Below are 7,552 nucleotides of genomic sequence, written 5' to 3'. Positions count from 1 at the left end.
TTCTGGGAATGTGATGGAACCTGTGGGCTTTTTCTGTAGAGAGGCACCAAGTATACAACATGGCAAAAAATTAAAAAAAAAAAAATTTCAAGTAAGTTGGCCTAAATATAATTCATAGTTAATAACTCTTGAATGAGACAGTTGAGAATTTCCCTTTTAACCTATTTCCATCCTACCTTTTATTATCAATGTTGTATCTAATTCCTACAGTTGACTGAAAGATATTTGGGCATATAGTTTTTACAAGTGAGCCAGAAGATTAATGAGGGGAACAGCAAAACTGAGGCCAGAGTAGTGGTGACAACAATAATTTGGGAGAGATCTCTGAGGGCTTGGGAGATTTTGTGAGCTAAGAATTACACCAAAGAAGTCCAGCCCCTTCCAAATGTATGATTTGCCCTTAAAAGCCATAGTTAGATTTTCTTTTACTAGGTTTTTTTTTCCAAATACTGTGATCAACATCCACTTTAGTCACTGAGCACACAAAGCAATCTTACTTCCTATACAAGTTTTTTTTTTTTTTTTTTGTAGAGACAGAGTCTCACTTTACTGCCCTTGGTAGAGTGCCGTGGCGTCACATGGCTCACAGCAACCTCCAGCTCTTGGGCTTACATGATTCTCTTGCCTCAGCCTCCCGAGCAGCTGGGACTACAGGCACCCGCCACAACGCCTGGCTATTTTTTTGTTGCAGTTTGGCCAGGGCTGGGCTTGAACCTGCCACCCTCGGCATATGGGGCCGGCGCCCTACTCACTGAGCCACAGGTGCCGCCCCCTATACAAGTTTTTCATACTTGCTATCCTTTTTAAAAAATCTTTTCTATTTTAGATGTTATATTTTTATCTTCATAATGAAATTGTAGGGTCCTTGGTATGTAAAGATGGGCAATCCAAAACTTATTGAATTAGATTGAAAATCAATGTTTACATTCTTATAAACCACATGATCTTCATTTATATTTTCCTAAACAGAAAACAAACATATTAGTAGGCAGAGGGAGGATCATTCCATCTCTTCTCCCAGACAGAGTCCCGGAAGAACAGCCTCCTACTGGCAGGTAAGTGTGAGGCTTTGTACTGCACATGTGGTGTGTGCTTAGAACATTATATTCCATGGTGAGTTTCAGGTCACATTTCTTGTAGGTGTGGATTTTGTTGTTGTTGTTGTTTTCCATTAGCACCAGCATTGTGTGTTTAAGAATGAAAAATTTGACTTCTAATCTGAGGTTACTTTATAAGGCCTATATTTTGCAGGAATCATAAAGCCTTTCAGAGCTGGTGTGTATGCTCACTTGGTTTCAAAGTGATTCAAAATTATATCTCACATCACATAGTACACAAGCATCAAGGTTGCACATTTTGTCAAAGTTTAAAGTTGATTTGTAGAAACAATTGGAAATAAGAATAGTAAAATCACACGTTGTGTTATTCACCAAACTTTCCTTTTTTTTTTTTTTTTTCTTTGAGACAGAGTCTCACTCTGTCACCCTGGGCACATGGCATTAGCCAAGCTCACAGCAACTCACACCCCTGGGTTCAAGTGATCCTCCTGCCTCAGACTCCCAAGTAGGGGAGATTACAGGCACACACCATAACATCTAGCTAATTTTTCAATTTGTATTAGAGACTGGGATTTTTTTTCTTTGCCTTTTTTTTTTAGAGACAGAGTCTCACCCCATGGCCCTCAGTAGAGTGCTGTGGAATCACAGCTCACAGCAACCTCCAGCTTCTGGGGTTATGCAATTCTCTGACCTCAGCCTCCCCAGGAGCTAGGACTATAGGCACCCACCACAACACCTGGCTATTTTTTTGTTGCAGTTTGGGGAGCCAGGTTCAAACCCGCCACCCTCAGTATATGGGGCCAGCACCCTACTCACTGAGCTTCAGGCACCGCCCTGGAGAATGGGTTTTGTTCTCGTAAACTTAGCCTGTATTGGATCATTTAACTTACTGATCTGTGGCAAAGACCATCTGCTACTGTCAACACCTGTGCATTTGTCACCATCTGTGTGCTCCAATAGGACTCTGCTGATCGACGGCCCAGTTGAGCTGAAAAGAAGCCTGAAGAAGCAGAAGCGTCATATATTCTTGTACAATGATGTGTTTGTTGTGACCAAAACCAAGTAAGTGGACTGAATATTCTCCACAGTAATCATTATCCAATTGCATTTTCACTAGCAAAGATACTCTTTCACTCAATGGACTCAGTGCCTATGGTCATAATGTCTAGTCTCTGTTACTATGCCCAGCATCTAAATTGAGTTTTATAATTCTTTCCTTTTTTGGTAAAGAAATGTGTCAATTATTTATGCAACAAGCATTCATTTAGTTCTTGTGCCATGCCTGAGTTATGTAGGAGATAAAATGGAGAAGGTGATGGGTTCAGTCCTGGCTCTTCGTACCTTCCATTTTAATATGGGAACTTATGTGTGATCTGCATTATAAAGCACAAAATGTGTGAAACCAAATATGGAAGAATCTGTTCATTCCAAAAGACTTGTAATTACAGTTTTATGTGGCCTAAATAACAGGCATCATGAAATAAAATTCAGTCTATAATTCAGTCTTTTTTCATTTTATAAAAATCTAATGATTCATAGCAGCAGGGTGAAAAGTACTTTAATTCAATATAGAAAGAAGCTATCATGCCACAACCCCTTTTTTATGTCAGGTAAATTCAGTGCACCCTAGGGGAAGCACTTCAAACTAGATTATCCATATGCGGGATTCTGTGCTTCCTGTAATGATCGTTGTGATCTTTATAAGTTCTGTTTTTTGTCTTTGTTATCTTTATAAGTTCTGTTTAAGAGTGTTGGCCTTAAATATTTCATGAAGCAGAGTTTCAGGGATACTTGCATGTATGAGGTCTCTTTGATTTTACTCTAGTTTTGCCACAAAGGTTCTGAATGCTGAAAAGGACCCAAATCTCCCTATGCATTCACTTCATCCTACTCAATGCCTTCTGTTCAATTTTCTGGTCTGTCTGAGCAGTAAAAATGTCTATTAAATGAAGGGATATGATGGTTTCTACCACGTGGGTCTGAGGAGGATTAGGTGTTAATTGACTGAAAGTAATTTCACTTCTGTATTAAAAATAGATCACCTTCTACATCCTGAGGGATAAATATTGATTTTGTCAAACCTGTTTTTTTTTTTCTATTCTATTTTAGGCTATATTTCTCAGTTTAAGCAAGAGAATAAGGGGGGAATTTTTCACCAAAATCTTAAGGTTTAAAATGTAAAATATTCTATGCTTCTACAGAGTAGAAAATCTTATAACCTCTTAGGTGAAAACATATTATAAATTCTTCCAATCTCAAGTTTTTTCAGTGGCTCTCTTTTAACATGAAAATTTGATAAACATTTTAATAAAATATGTATAGTTTTGTGACTATCCTTCAAGTCTTTTTGGAAATAAACAAGTCATAGATAATAAATGAGTAAATTTTTTATAAAAGTAGTAAATTTAAAGTAAAGGCATTTTCTCCAAATGCTATGCTCAATGAATAGAAAAATTAAATGGCTATTTTATATACATTTTTTTGTACATGCATGCATGAGGAATAAATTTTTTACCAAATGTTCAAAAGGCTCTCTTGGAACAAGGGAGATAACTACATTACAGTGTAGTGTGCTAGCTACTGAAGATAATAGGAGCCTATAAGACACTTATTACAAATACAAAATCTCCCATAAAATTTAAGAAACAAAATAGCCAGAGGTCCTTTTGTTTTCATCTTTCTAGGTGCATCAAGAACTTCAAGACAAAAAACACAATTAAATTATCAGATATGTGGACAACCAGCTGTTTGGCTGAAGAGGGAGAAGGCAACACTGAGGCTGTGAAGTCCTTCATCTTGGGCTGGCCCACTCAGAACTTTGTGGCCACTTTCAAGTAAGAACCACAGCTTATCCTATATGTACCTTGCTGAGGTATTGTGGTCATTTCTGGGATGAGAGGAAAAACTTTAGGTCCTCCGAAACTAACAGTGCCTCCAAATGTGACCGTTTGGTATGAAATGCAAGTATTTTTATCTAATTAAGTGGTTTTTAAGTGGCTTTCTACAAACCATTTTCTTTCCATTTTTCCTTCAAATTCACTCTCACTATAAGAGCTATTTAAATTGCTTAATTAGTGTAGTGGTACTAATAATTTGAAGTAAAATGCTTTTGTATAGAAAAATCAATGGTCATTTGCTTGTTTGACTGTATATTTAAAATTTACGTGACTAAGTTTTTCACATCTTCCCTAATTCAGATCCATATTAGGGTTAGGGTAGTCTCTAAATTTTACTTTGGCTGAAGTGTGATGTCGTGTCGGTTGAAGTGTGCTTTACTAGTCCCCAGTCAAACACAGCACCGTGACTGGGTGGAACAGAGAAGTTCCACCTTTAACGCCTGATCTTCCACGCGTTTGTTTCCCTGGCCAGCATTCTGCCTAACGCTGACCTGTCTCTCTGTTTGCTTTCTGCTCCTGCTCTTTGGGGCTGGCCTTTCCCCATTAGCATTCTCCAAGCCCTACACCTGCCACTCAGAGTCCCAAGAAACCTCCAGCCAAGGACCCATTAGCGTATCTTAACATCAAGGATTTCTTGTAAACAATTTAAGGTATCTAAGACTGAGCTTTTCCTGGGGACTGTAATGATGAGCTGTACTGGGCTTCACTGTTTCAGATATATTTGGTTTTCTTTGTGTTTTGAATACCTGTCTATATCGTAATAATGTGCATGCTTTTCCTTTTGAAATTGATATTAAAAGCTATCTTTATCAATGAATTTTTAAAATCTGAATTCATAAAACTGGAAGGGAACAAAATCTCCAAATTGACCTTATCCCAAAAAGCACCAAGCTTATACTTATAAAGGTGCCCAAACTGCCTGGTAAATTAGAAAATTACTACTTTATTACATTATAACTGAGATTGGTAGAAAACTCACATTGACAATATTGCATTGAGAAGTCATCCAAATGTATTTAGCCATATAGTTGTATTTTCATTCTGTTTATCCTTCTTCTTTTTTTGTTTTTTACAGTTTTTGGCCAGGGCTGGGCTTGAACCCATCACCTCCAGCATATGGGGCTGGCGCCCTACTCCTTTGAGCCACAGGTGCTGCCCCGTTCATCCTTCTTTTGCCTCATAAAGTAAAGCTTAGCTTGTTACCTTCTGCATCTCTGCCAGCAAGCGGGATTTTAAATTTCTATTATACTAGTTTTAAATTTTGTAAATTTCATATACTTTATTACATGATTAATGGTGGACTTACAGATGGAACTTGATGAAGAAATGTGTGTGTTACTAACCCAGCACCTGACACAGTGGGTCGGTTCTCCACATAGAACAGTGGTTCTCAACCTTCCTAATGCTTCCTAAGGTTGCAACCCTTTAATACAGTTCCTCATGTTGTGGTGACCCCCAACCATAAAATTATTTTCATTGTTAGTTCACAACTGTAATTTTGCTACTGTTAGGAATCGTAAATATCTGATATGCAGGATGTATTTTCTTTTTCTTTCTTTTTTTTATTGTTGGGGATTCATTGAGGGTACAATAAGCCAGGTTACACTGATTGAAATTGCTGGTAAAGTCCCTCTTGCAATCATGTCTTGCCCCCATAAAGTGTGACACACACCAAGGCCCCACCCCTCATTGTTACAAAGGGGTCACGACCCACAGGTTGAGAACCACAGACATAGAACTTGCTAAATTGATGAACAGGAATTTACACACTACTTTTCCCATCCATGTACCAGTCATTAACTTCTTTGATTTTCTAAGTAGAAAATTGAAATCCTGTGATATAAACTATCCAGATGGTTTTTATCTCCACTCCACACCTGGAAGAACTGATCTAGGCAGTAAGGGATTAGCCAGAAGCCTGGCAGGAAGAGCAGAGGGCGTGTCGAGGTTCCTGGACACTGCCCATGTTGTTACACACTTACTACCTGTATTCATTAAAAGCTTCCCCTTGTGGGTGGCACCTGTGGCTCAAAGGAGTGGGGCTCTGGCCCAATATACGAGAGGCGGCAGGTTCAAACCTGGCCCAGCCAAAAAAATGCAAAAAAAAAAAAAAAACTTGTGCCTGCTCATATTTTTGTGGGTTCCTACTTTGATTTTACACAATTAATAATATATCATTTTCAAGCCTACTGTCTTTCCCATAATTTCTCCATGTGTCCAATTTCCTATTCCACGTTGGGTCAGCTAACGCAGGTCTAAGTGAGAAAGTGAGCACTTATTAAAGTTTCAGGAGTGACCCAGGAAACTGCAAACAACCCTTTTACCCACATCTTTTTCCCCAAACTTGGCCTTCCTCAGATGCCAGGAACATTGACAAGTATAGGAAACCAGGTGCTCAAGACAGTCCCTGCCCTCACTGATTCACAGGAGGGGGAAGGAGAGAGGGATTGAGATGGCCGTTTGTGAAGAAGAGCAACCAAAGCAGCTGCAGGAAGACCCCAGGAGCAGGGTCAGGCAGGGATGACCAGGGGTTGGGGGGACAGCTGAGCCAGGGGACAAGGGGGAGTGTCTGGGAGTAGCCGTGGGAAGACCGGGGATGTCCCCCATCCTCTACCACCAGTTTACTTGTATAGCGAGTGATTCACTGAGCCCCATAACTGAATAGAAGAAAAAATATCGGACGGAAGTTACCTCGGCATTCCCCACCACCACCTTTTTCTGCTTTTTAGTTTGGCTGCTCTTTTTTAAAGGTTAGCTTTAACCTTTAAACCTTGGATGTCTTGCTACTAAAATTTCTAATAAATATCTAAATTTCAATTTTTTTGTTACTATGAGTTTTATCTGAGATAAAAACATACATTGAAAGTTTTGGGGTTTTTTGTTTGTTTGTTTTTTAATTTTCTAGCTGAAAGCTTAAGCTCGTTTTAAAGAATTGCGAAAAGCATATCATTGTGAATTTAATACAGAATACTTTTGTGTACAAGTTGTACCAACTGTTAGGGATGACTGCAAGGGAGGTAAAGTGTTTGAGGAGTATGGAATAGTCTTTTTTTTCTAATTCACATGCTTTTTTCTTTACAGCTGCAATTTTTGTGACTCAATAGGAATAAAAGAAACCACATGAGTTTGGAGACTTCAAATGAAACTGACGCTCAGAGTTCCAAGTGAACCACCAGTACCAAACCCAATGCTTACTCATAACTTCTCTTCTGAAAGGTGTGGCACCGCCGTGGCTATGGCCGTGGCCATGGCCGTCAGGCATGTGCACCACCGTCGCTGTTATCCCTACTCTCACACTGTAGTGTATTCCGGTTATTGTGTGTCGTATGATGTAACAATGAATGGGTGTTTCTGATGCCATTAGTGCTTTTCTGAACCTTGCCCATGGAAGGAAGATGCAGCTGTCATGGTGGGCCACTCAGGAAGATGTCTGTGTTTTTGAAGGTTTCAATGTCTATACAACTTTTGGACAAACCCTAAACTCTCCCCATAAATTCTCTTTTCTTCTGTATTTCTGTTACAAACGTAGTGTGATAATCTCGAATAGTAAGGAAAACACTCTTCAATACACAAAAACCTTGTTCTGTGTTGACTACA

The sequence above is a fragment of the Nycticebus coucang genome, unplaced genomic scaffold (genome assembly GCF_027406575.1).
Source record: "Nycticebus coucang isolate mNycCou1 unplaced genomic scaffold, mNycCou1.pri scaffold_46, whole genome shotgun sequence".
Lineage (NCBI taxonomy): Eukaryota > Metazoa > Chordata > Mammalia > Primates > Lorisidae > Nycticebus > Nycticebus coucang.
The sequence above is the reverse complement of the archived record's forward strand: the minus strand, read 5'-3'. Positions refer to the sequence as shown.